At 45.7% G+C, this 12,011-nt stretch overlaps 1 protein-coding gene across 4 annotated transcripts in view; it reads left to right on the forward strand.

Moving 5' to 3' along the window:
- Positions 1-3,278: 3,278 nt before the first annotated feature.
- SEMA6A (semaphorin 6A) overlaps positions 3,279-12,011 on the forward strand; it is a 112,573-nt gene continuing 103,840 nt past the window's right edge. For 2 of the 4 annotated variants that reach the window (XM_015849990.2, XM_015849991.2), the window contains exon 1: positions 3,279-3,893. The gene's annotated coding sequence lies outside the window, so the exon portion shown is untranslated. The remainder of the gene's footprint in view (positions 3,894-12,011) is intronic. The other 2 variants (XM_032441554.1, XM_015849992.2) reach the window with 1 other exon arrangement.

Consider the following 12,011-nt stretch of genomic DNA (forward strand, 5'->3'; position numbering starts at 1 on the left):
TGGAACTGAACTTCACACAAGCCAGATAGATGAGGTAGCTGCCAGCAACCAAAGAGATTCAAGTGTCCTTCCCCAGCACAGTATGAGCATCCCAACAACATCAAGTCAACATATGTATAGAATCATAGAATGAATCACAGAATAGCCTGGGTTGAAAAGCACCACAATGATCATCCAGTTCCAACCCCTGCTATGTGCAGGGTCACCAACCACCAGCCCAGGCTGCCCAGAGCCACATCCAGCCTGGCCTTGAATGCCTGCAGGGATGGGGCATCCACAGCCTCCTTGGGCAGCATGTTCCAGTGCGTCACCACCCACTGAGAAGTGAAAAACTTCTTCCTAAGATCCAACCCAAACCTCCCCTGTCTCAGTTTAAAACCATTCCCCCTTCCTAAGATCCAACCCAAACCTCCCCTGTCTCAGTTTTAAACCATTCCCCCTTGTCCTATCACTATCTGCCCTCGTAAACAGCTGTTCCCCCTCCTGTTTAAATGCTCCCTTCAAGTACATACAGGCCACAATGAGGTCTCCCCAGAGCCTTCTCTTCTCCAAGCTAAACAATCTCAGTTCCTTAAGCCTTTCCTCACAGGAGAGGTGCTCCAGCCCTCTGACCATCTTAGTGTCACTCCTCTAGACCTGCTCCAAGAGCATCCAGGCCTGGACGCAGCACTGCAGATGGGGCCTCACAAGAGCTGAGTAGAGAGGGACAATCACCTCCCTCTCCCTGTTGGCCACTCCTATTTTTAATGCAGCCCAGAACTTTGTATTCTATGTGATTAGGTTGGAGCTTGATGATCCTTGAGATCCCTTCTAACCTAAGCCATTCTATAACTCTATGATTAGGAAGCAAAAGCAGAGGTAATATTTTCACATCAACTCAAATTAAATCTTTGATAGAGATCCTGTCCAAAGAGGAGCTGGAGAACTCTGCAGCTTGCACAAATCTTTCAGATAATGCACAGCTCCATGGATACCTCACCAAGAATCCCTAACCAGATGGAGACTGGAAAACCCACCAGTGCAGCTGCCAAAGAGCAGCCACTGAAAAAATATGCTCCCAAAAGTAAGAGTAATAATTCCCTTCCTCAGGCCAGTGTGAATAGCTCACAGTTTTTAACTAGTCTAGGCAAAAACAGATAAGGCTGTGCTGTGTTTTCAGAAAATCTGACAGCATGGAGAATTGAGACTGTTCCATAAAAACAGCCCGATATGACTTGGTGGGGGAGAAAACATGAGGAGAATAGTTTACCATTCTGGGTACAGAGAGCGAAAGGGGATGAGGAGACAGGTAAAAGAAAAGAGGGTTGTTTCTTTAAGCCATAACACTCATCTGATTTTGCAGAGTTATTTGAGTAAGTTAAGAGCAGAAGGAGCAGTAGGGGAATAAAGGACAGGAGAGCTGACAAAAGTTCTGGCAGAAGGATAAGTGAAAACGGTTGCAGTGTGTGTGTTTAAATGATGAAATAAATCAGTGCAGGCTTGGAAATTAAATACAGGGAAAGAAAGTGGATGAATGAAAAGCACTTTTGTAAAGAAACCTCAACAGAAACTTCTCACAACCGGTGCTGTAGCTCATACCAAGGTATGGAACACGGGATTTTTCACTGATTTCTGCTTCTTCCATAAACTAAAAATCTGGCACGTGTTTTTCAAAACCATAAATATAGGGGGAAAAAATGTTCTCTGTTAGAGAGCCTTTCTGATTAATGAGGAAATCCAAGTGTAAAACAAACTGCTCAGTACTGCAGAAATACTTTTGAAGCACATGAGTAGGGCTCGATTGAGATCTGCTTACAGTTTAAACCACAACAAAGTCAGTGGAAGTCCTGAGCACCTCAAAATGTATGTAGCAGTTGAGGATAGCATAATGATGGAAACTTCCCACAAAGCCAGACTATGTTATCTCTGTTCTCAATTCCTGACACAGGGAGATGCAGTAAGAGATGATCCAGAGCCTCCTCTGGGAAGATAAAGGGGTAGGGCTCTTGGCAAACCAAGGTCCATTCAGTCTGGTTTATTCTTCTGACACATGGTTGGGTACCCAGAAATTATTTGTACTAGTCCAATTCCTCTAATTGCTTTCAGATCTAGCATACGTTTGTTGAACTAAAATTTATCTCTTACCAGCAATTACTCTCTTCAGTGCAGAGCCCTCTTCTGTTTCAGATTTTCAGGGCAAGGAAGAAAATATATACGAAATCTTAGTTCATTTAGTTAGAAAATCATCCTAAGTATACATTCAGTATAAACTGTCTGAAAGAAGAAACTTTTCCCCAACACAGATGGATGTTTTCCCTTGTAATCTACCAACTAGAAACTGAATGAACACGCGTAATTTTAGACCCCAAATCAAATACTGAACCGAAACCAATGTCTCAGAGTCCTTTCATTATCTGAAAATAAAAGGCAAGGGAAAAACAGCTGCCATAAACAAGGAATTATTTTAATGTTAATGACACCCCTTTGTGGCCTGACAGTAAATCCCTTTGCTCTATCCCGTCGTTTCACTTATCTGGTTTGGAGGGGAAATAAATAAATAAATAGATAGATAGATAAATAAATAAATATCGTGTTGAAGCAATTGCACTTGTAAAGCGACTCCTGTTGTGGAGCAGATACCTCCACACGGAAACTCTCCTCTCAAACCTCACTCTAGTGAGAGCTACAGGATACAAAACGCTGTTAATCCCATGCTACGGCTGAGGAACGGCTCTGTCTGTCCCCGCACCCGGAGCCCCCAGAGGTCAGCGATAGGGGCCGGAGGGTCGGATCCACACCCGAGCGTGACAGCCGGGAGCGACCCGACCGGGTGCACGACCGCAGGGCTGGGGTGGGGGATTAACATATTAGCGCCGCTCTCTCCTGCCTCTCTCTGGATCGGCTCCGAGACGGGGATTAACGCAGCCAGCGGCCGCCGGGACGAGATTTGGGTGGAGGAACGATGGAAAAGGAAGAGATGAAGACGGCCGAGATGGGTGCCGGCGGCACCCCGCGGAACCGCAAAGCCGAGATGCTCCGGTCGCTCGCGGGCATCCCTGGGGCGGCGATGCGGCGCAGCGCGTGGATCATGCGGCGGCGGCGGGTGCCGACGGTGCCGACGGGGACTCCGCTCCCGCGGGGCTCAACGCCGCATCCACCCCTCCGGCGGCACCGCCCGCAGCACGGCGGGGCGGGACGGCTGGGCACGTGCCTGCGGGGCGGGGCGGGGCGGGGCGCGGCCGCACGGAGAGATCCAGTCCGGGCTTTGTCTCCGCCTCCGGAGCCGCGTCCCAGGGGTTGGGAGTGGGAGCCGGGCGGAGGCAGGGCAGCGGCGGCGGGCGAGAGGCTTCCAGTCCAATGCCCGACAGCCTGGGGCGAGCAGCGACTGCGCCTTCTTGCCGCGGCACGGCGAGCGCCGCACAGCCTCGGAGTTTTCCTGGAGCAGCTTTAGCACCGGGAGCACTTTTGGTAGAAGGGGAGCAGGACAAGACCCCGCAATGACTTACCTCCCGAGGCACGGCTGAAGGGGACTTACTGGAGTGGAATCGTAGTGGAATTTGGGTTCGGAGAGGAGTTGCGAACGCTTTTTTTTTTCTTCTTCTTCTTTTTTTCTTTTTCTTTTTTTGATATACATATATATTTTTTCACTCCTATTCCCTCTTTTTTTTTTTCTTTTTCTTTTTTCTTTTTTTTTTTTTCCGTCATTGGAAATGAACAAATTGCACTTGCAATTCAGAAAGTAGAAATATTAAAATATTCCATCCCCTGGGAAGCACATATGTAGTAATGACAAAGGATTGCAAAGGAGAGAGTGGCTCCAGTTTCCCAGAGAGATCCCCTTAAATGGATTACTAAATGGGACACACCATCAGCTAGTTCTGTCCTCTAGCTGCCCAGATAGATGCACCGAAAAGGTACAGTACTCCCCGTCCGTATCCGATGTGTTGGGTTGCGTGGAAGGAAGGCACCCGCCTCGCCCGGCCGGTCGAGAGCGGTGGGGACGGCGGGCGGCGGCTGCGGCTGCTTCGGCAGCGCCGATGGCATTAAGCGAGGAGCTGCCCGCAAGCGCACGCGTTGTGCTCGCCGCTGCCACTTTCCAGGCATCTCGTGGCTTCGTCTCTCTTTTCCTTTTTTCCTCTTTTCCTCTCCCCCGCCCCCAGGCTGCTGAACGCGCCGGCGCTCCCCGGCCCACCGGCACCGTTTGCATGCACGGTGCTCGAGCTCCTGTCCGCATTCTCCCGTCTCCCAGCCCCGCTCCCTGCCCGCTGCTGCGGGGGGTTTCGTGCGGGGCCGGATCAGCGCTGCCCGCGGTCACCGCGCGGGGCTGTGAGCTGCCGGGGTCTTTGTTACAGGCACAGTGCGGGAGCTTCGTGCAGAGGCGTAACCCACGGTTTCCTCTCTCAAGTGCGGGATTGTGGTGGTGTCTTCTATTTTGGTGGGCTTGGAGGTGTGTTTCGGGATTGGGGTTTTTGTTTGTTGGCATTATTTTATTTTATTAAATTTTCAAGGCTGAAAGAAGAGGCCGGCAACCGAGAAAACTTCGGTTTCCCCGGGTGCTACAGCGGCTTTGTTCGCGAGGGTGGGCTGAGGCCGTGGGCTCCCCTCCCCGCCGCACCGACCTCTGTCCCCGCAGAGGGGCTGCGGGCTGCTCGGCTGCCGCGGCAGGGAGAAGAGAGGCTCCCGGGCAGGGCCCCTTCCCCGCCCCCTTCTCGGCAGGGTGAGGGCTCTGCTCTTCGCTCGCTCTCCTGCCCGGGGAGCCGAGAAACGGCGGAGAAAGTTTTTCTAGGGGGAAGAGCGGGGCAATCCGGCACGAAGGAGCTGCTGCAGCCCCTCTCGGAGCTGGGCAGGCGGCTCCGAGCGGCCGGCAGCGGGCAGCTTCGTGCCGCTGTTGAAGAGAAGACGGTTTAGTTACCCTCAGCCCAGCCCGTGTAGGGACTGCGGGCGAGGCGTGCTAGGAACACACCGCTCCCCCGACCCGTGCTGCCCGGAATGAGGCAGGGGGTCAGCGCTGCCCCGGGTCCTGCCGGCGTCCCCGGGGAGGGTGGCAGAAAGTTTGGCTTTGCTTCGCGACGGAGAAAGTACCTGCAAGAGCTCGGCCGTCCCTCCGCCCCTCCTGCCCGAGGGAGGCGCTTCCTGGGGTGGCTGCAGGCGGGGGAGCGTTGCGAGCGCGGACCGTCGCGGAGGCGATGTCGTTCTGTCCGCTGGCACTGCGATGTCCTGGCAGCCCCTGGCCGGGTGAGTGCCGGGCTGAGCTCCGCGGACGGCTGTCTGTGTCTTTGCCAACAGCGACCGCTTGTTCGGAGGGAAATTTGCTCTCCTTCCACTCTTTAAGCAAATTGCTGCTTTGGAAGTTTGTAAACCTGTGCTCGTGTGCCCGAGGTCTGTGCAGCACACATCTTTGGTAGTTGTGGACGGGAAATTGTTCGACTAATAGACCTGCAGAAGCAAAGGCTTGAAGTGGCCCGTGGTAAAACACGTTAATTCTAGGCTTCGCTACAGGAACACTTGGTCCTCCAAAGGGGTGGACGCATGGGCTGTGCGTAGTAGTAAATAGTGAAGAGCTGAATCTCCACGACCATTTTCTGCCACAGAGCTGTGTGCAGTGGCTAACTGTCGTAGGTTGGGCTAACTTTTGTTCAGTATCATCTGGCACCTGTATTAATTATTAAGCTAACCTCGATGACAGTGGGGAAATCATGCCCCTTGCTATGCTGTCTTGGCAAACACTGTCTGTGTGCGATTCAGTGTTCTCATGTCAGTAAGCTTTACTTGCCGGGTAAATCAGCGTGAGGAAGTCCAGCTGAGCGAGGCTCTATCACAAAACTTGTGGAGATTCTGACAAGTCTGTGGCAGCTCTCTGAGAATAGGATTTATGCAGCCACTGTAATGTTCAGGGCTTGCTTTGCCATTTGTTTTCTGCAAGCTGACTGTGCTCTGGTTAACTTTGTTGGGTTTTCTGTTTGTTTTTGATGAGATTGATCTAGTGTGTTGTGGGGAAAAGTGGGTTTCCTACAGCAAACCCTTTCTTTCATGGAATTGCCTCATGTGGAGTACTGAAAGGAAATGTTGTAGAGTCAGTAAGATTGGGAAGGTTTGCCTCAAAAAAGTGCAGTTGCCAGAATGTTTCAATGTCTAGGGTATAATTTTGTCTGAAAGGATCCTGTTTTTCATGTGGTAGCTTATCCAAAGATATAATGCAAAGAGAAAATACACTAACTCTCTTTAAAGCCAAACAATTTCCTATGCATAAAAATGTTGATCTTGGTTCTCTCCCACTCTTCACTGAATAAAATCTCTGTCTTTGAAGTAATTTTATCTCAGGAGTGGAATGCCCAGAAGAAGTTTCTGCCTGAATGCAAAATGAATTTTAAAATAGCAATTAATACCATAAAGTATAATTGCACTGTTTGCTTTTCCTGTAGTGGGAATCAAGTGCTTGAAGCATGGATGAGTACTTAAAAGGAAAACGAATCATATGGTCGCAGATGTTCTTTGTATTCTGAATTAGCCTACATCAAAACTGTTACTCTGACTTCCAGTGGCAAAGCCAACCTTATGAGATAAACTTGTCATTCTTGAACAAAACAAAACAAAAAAATAGTTGGGTGCTAATGTCTGCAAGAAATATGTTGATCTATCATCTCCAGCTGCTTGAAGATGGAAGTGAGTATCAACCATAGTCTCCTTGTAATGTTTGCAAATTAGGGCATGCAGTTATTGCTGTTCAGCGTGAGGAAGGAGGTAGGTCAGGTTTGGGAGAAGGTGTTGTCCTTGCTCATTTATTATTATTATTATTTTGGAGGGAAGGGGGGAGGTGGGGTAAGAGTGAGAGAAAAAGGGAAATCAGAAGGATCAGATTAATGACCTGTGTTAAATCCAGAATAGAACTGTTTGCATTGAAAAGGAAGTAGGTTATTGTGAACTTGCTTGTGCGTGTTTTGTGAAGGGAAGGGGAAACTTGTCATCTTGTTTTGAAGAGCCATACATAAATACGCATGAAAAGAGTTCACATGGTTTGCAGCAGGAGAGACATAAAATGTTTTCGGATTAAATTGACCTGAGCTAATGTATGTCTTGCATCCAACTTGTTTGCAAGGACGCATTGTTACACTTCTCGGTCAAATGCTTTGTATCTGATTCCCATGCACTATTACCAGAGCACTGAAAAGAAACAACGTGGTAAATTCTGCTACATAAATATCTATTCTTTTAGGCACAGAATATGCTAGAGTAAAGTTGAACTATACTAGAACAGAAGTTTTCACTATCTTAATTTGATACAGATGCTGCAGTATTTTACCTCCTACTATTCATTTATTAAGGAGGTAGATCTTTAGCTCTTGTCCTTTCCAGTCTTGCTTGCCCAGCTCTGCTCTGCTTGTTGGAGTAATTGGATGAAAATAAAGGCAGTTGCTGAAATATTAGTCAATTAGGGCCATTCTTCCATAGCGTGGTTCCCCCTGCTTTCTGGTGGGAATCTATGCTTGATGAGGACGTGCAACCGTGGTCCTTTTGCTGTGAATCAACCTTCATTATTCAGGCAGACTTCTGTCCACATCTTCTGGAGCAATCAGCATTTAACACAGACCTACAGCAGACTGTGGCAAGCCTTGTCTGGGCTGGGAAAGAGAAGAAAGAGAGTAGTAAGCAATGCTTTCTTCTGCACTATAAATTCTGTGCATCAGACTACCCTGAGGTAGGTGAGGAGTGGGGTGGTAGGTAGTAAAGAGATCCAGCAGTGGTATCAGGTCCTGCAACATAGAGCAACCAGAAACAGGCTTTAGTGGCAAAAATAAGCAGCTGAGAGAAAACTCAGGCCTGAGTATAAAACCTCTACATATGAATGTGTTCATTTTGAGCCTGTTGCATCCATCAGTAAGGAAAGAGCTTGGACAGGCTCTGCAAAGGCAGAAGTGCGTGTCCTGGTTGAAGTGCAAACTGGACAGTCTGGAGTCTTTATTCCCTCTGTATGCTGTCTTCTGAGAGAATGAAGCCATGAAAATAGCTGAATGTTAGCATTTATACAGTGTAGAGGGTTGTTTAACTGGTCTCAGAAAATGAGTCTTTGAGCTTGGGTCTTGCCTGTAATGTGACAAGTATGGCAGCACAGCTCAAACACTGCTTTAGGATTTAAAGGGAAGAGTGCCACCTACTGTGTTGCAATTATACATATTGCATGTCCTGCATGTCCCCTGGAGTCCCTAAGGTGCCCACTTGCCACTCCTATTTTAGCAACTGGGTAGGAAAAGTTTCAAAATTCACAGTGATATGGGAACTGGAGAAAAAAAAATAGAGTATCTTGTAACATCAGAGTATTCAGAAAGTCTTGGAAATGGTTTATTGAAAGACATGCATAGCTGTATTTGCTATTTTTGTCACTTAAGACTTATTAAAGCTGCAGCCAGTTAATGGTGGGGGCACAAGAAATAGGGGAGAGGGTTGGAGTTCTAAGCCACCCCCCATGAATTTATCATATTCTCAGCTTTCATGAGCCAGGAGAACGTACACGAAGCTGCCAGATTTATGTCCTGTGGAATCTAAAGTTTAGGTCCACTGTAGTAGTTAAAAAAGAAAAAAGCAAGATTCCATCTTTTGCAAAATAGCTTCTAAAAATGATGAAGAAAATCTGTAAAAAAAGAACAAAAAACAAACCACCATGAGACATCTCATAATTCACTAGTAAAAAATGCTCCTGATAGTTAACTCTTTCCCAGTGTGGAACTGTAGTTATTTATCAGTAAGGAAAAGAGGTGTGTTATACTCTGTGTGAATACAGAACCATTTCTGCCTGGAAGGAATTTTCCCTCAGTCCCCAAAGTGTTTCTGTACTGGCTGAAACAGAGATGTAAAATGAAGAAGATAAACTAGCTATTAGCAGAACTGCCAGTTGATGTATCTCTGGAGTGAAGACATATGGTAACTCGCTGCATTCTGCAATGACCTTCTCTTTAAAAGTATTGTCGATAAAAGACATTTCTGTGTACAGTATTTATGACAGACCCTTGAAATTCATATGTTGCGGGCTACCCCATGCTTTTTTCTTTTTAACCACTGTGAAGTGCAAATGAGGGTCTTCACACAGAAGCAGTTTTACACCTTTCATGGCGTATTCATGGCATACGGAAGGTAAGCACCTCCAGGGCAGGTGCCCAGCATTGCATGCTTCTTGTATCCCTCCCTCCCTCCCCTAGTGAAACCATGCCTTGGCTGCAGGGTCGTACCCTTAGTGATAAGGGCAAAAAATGTATTCCTCTGCTTCTCTCATCTCAGTAGCCTTTATGTGGAAACTTAATGTTGATGCAATTGGAAATAAAGGATGTTCTTATTACATCATTTCGCCTTAATCTGAGACCATCTAGTGGATGGGGAGTATAATAGTGATTTATTTATTTTATTTTTTATTTTTTTCCTGTAGATAATAGTGGGAGTTTGATTATCTGCTTCTAAAAAAGCTATTCCTAACCTCTCACCAGTTTTGCCATGACCCCGACAGACTCATGGGGCCTTCTAGTAATGAAAATGCATAGATAACGTAATAGATGTAGTAGGGGATTCTGGCTCAGCAGATGGGGAATATATGCTCTTACATGAATCTCCAACACAATGGGAAAAACAGTGTCCAAATGTATTCCTGACTGCAGCAGATGTTATTTCTGCTTGATCTCCGTCTGCTCACCTTCACTCAGGTGTTCTGTATGTTCTATACTTTGAGCATTTTTACATACGACTTTGATAGTCTGCTGGAAATGTGCTGTGTTGGTTCCTTCACTGTTGCTGATGGACACTGACCCATTGCTTGCACTGGGGGCAGTCGTTCACTGACATGTTAATAAGAATTTGAACAGTTTATAGTTCCGTCAAATATTTTCTCTTAGAAGAAAAATAATGTGGTTTTGTTGATGCCTTTTGAAATCTACTTTTTATTGGTAGAATGCGATGGATTTTATGCTAATTCCTTTCACATTCCTGAAATATGGCCTAGCTAGGCACTGTCGCTGGGATCTTCATCTATTAATCATGGAAGCTGCTTTCTTATTCGGTTGCCATAGTTTCAGTGCCTCAGATAGTGTTGGGGTGCCTTGGGAAAGGCTTGAGATATACTTGGACTTGCAAGCCTTGCAGTTATTTTGGCAGTGGTAGAGCTCTGAAGGAACAGAGAACAGCATCCAGCATTATTCAGAGTTGGATTAAAAGAGGAAACTTCTGGATATGTCTCTCTGGACCTTGTTATATGAACATCCAGCTGATACTTACTCCCAAGATTTGCTTTCTGTTTTGTCTTGCTGGTAAAATCGTGCACTTCAGAGACTTAATGGCTGCCTTCATGCCCTGCGAGAGCAAGAAAGGCTTTTGATTAGTTCTACTGATAAATGGTTGGGTAAATTAAGGGATTTAGGGCTTCCTAAGCAGTCAAGGTAATTTGTTCTACATTCTCTTTTAACCTATCTTCATAAAACATGACATCATGTTTGAGACTGACTTAATGTGTATTGTTTCCATTGTTACCTTAAATTTAATAAAATGACAATGAGTACACTTTTGTTAGCCGGAGAACAGCTTGAATTACAAAGTAGAAAAGGGGAAATAAACTTCTGTCAGAGCTGGTGTTCTTTCAGCTCTGTGTTGACATTGGCAGTATTTTTTTAATTACGTTTCAGTATCTGTCTGCAAATTCGGCACTAAAACGCGTATTTTCAGAAACGCAGAGCTGTTAGTAGTTGAGAATGGCTTTTTTCTTTGACAAATGAGAAAAGTGGTAAAGTAGTAAATAGTTAGAATTAATCTAGCAAGAAAGTAGCTGGAAGACCGTGACTTTTCATCCTGTGCTAATCATTAGCAGTTGTGGTTGGCTGCAGATAGTATGGAAACGCAAACGTTGTTCACAAGGAAATCAGAGACCTTTTTCTTTTCCCATTGAGCACATAAAAATGAAACCCATCTCCTCCACAAGGCACATGTGTGAGTAGATATCTCAGATCCATTTTCATTCTGTTTTACATGATAATGTCTCCAGCATTAAGTGATTTCCCTCTAGTTTTAATGAAACTATTTGGTTCTTGCACAGATAAGCTTGACAGATATTTTCTGTTCACAAGAAAAGCCTTAAAATTTCACATCAAACAAGGAATCAACTTAAAAGCTGTGTAGTTTAACTTAAAGAATACAGTATAATTTGAACTAATCTTGAAAATTAGCCACTTTTAAAACTTTCAAATGGCTAGTTTGCCTTCAAAGACGAGTTTTAAAGCTTCATTCTGGGACTTCACTTCCCAGTCTTGTCAATTTTTCAAGTCAGATCAACAAGCAGATTGAGAACATGTGCCTATTATTTGTAATCCACCCTCAGGACTCCTACCAGCTGAGCAACTTTGAAGTCCAAAACTTTCGCATGAATTTTAATGATGACAAAGTTTGTTTGGTGGTGGATGTACAGAAAATCTGTATTTCCAGCTTTGAACTCTCACGTAGTTTCTCTTTTGCAGTCTGGCTTTTGCATACGCTGTCGTGTTTGCATATTTTAAACAAAATGAATCCCACATTTTTTCCTGTTAAACCCGGAATGGATTTGTATCTAGCAGACTGACAGTCTGATAGGGCAAAGTAATATGCCCTGGGCATTTTGGAGTTGCGTTTAGAAGGGAGCTTATGATTGCCTGAAAAATTCTGAGTACTGAGAAACATTGAGGTCAAAAGCTGTAGAAGCACAAATGCAGTTGTTGGGATTTGGGGATTCTTTCTTTTTTTTTCTTTCTTTGGATCCTTTTTTCCTCAAAGTTTATTACGCTTCGTCCATTTTCAGATTAGGCACAGGAATAGAAATTAATTTAAATGGATCTGTAATGTACTACTTTATGCTTATGAACATCAAAGATTTCTCACAGAATCATAGAATGGCCTGGGTTGAAAAGGACCACAATGATCATCCAGTTCCAACCCCTTGCTATGTGAAGGGTCACCAACCAGCAGACCAGGCTGCTCAGAGCCACATCCAGCCTGGCCTTGAATGCCTCCAGGGATGGGGCATCCACAAC

The sequence above is a fragment of the Coturnix japonica genome, chromosome Z (genome assembly GCF_001577835.2).
Source record: "Coturnix japonica isolate 7356 chromosome Z, Coturnix japonica 2.1, whole genome shotgun sequence".
Lineage (NCBI taxonomy): Eukaryota > Metazoa > Chordata > Aves > Galliformes > Phasianidae > Coturnix > Coturnix japonica.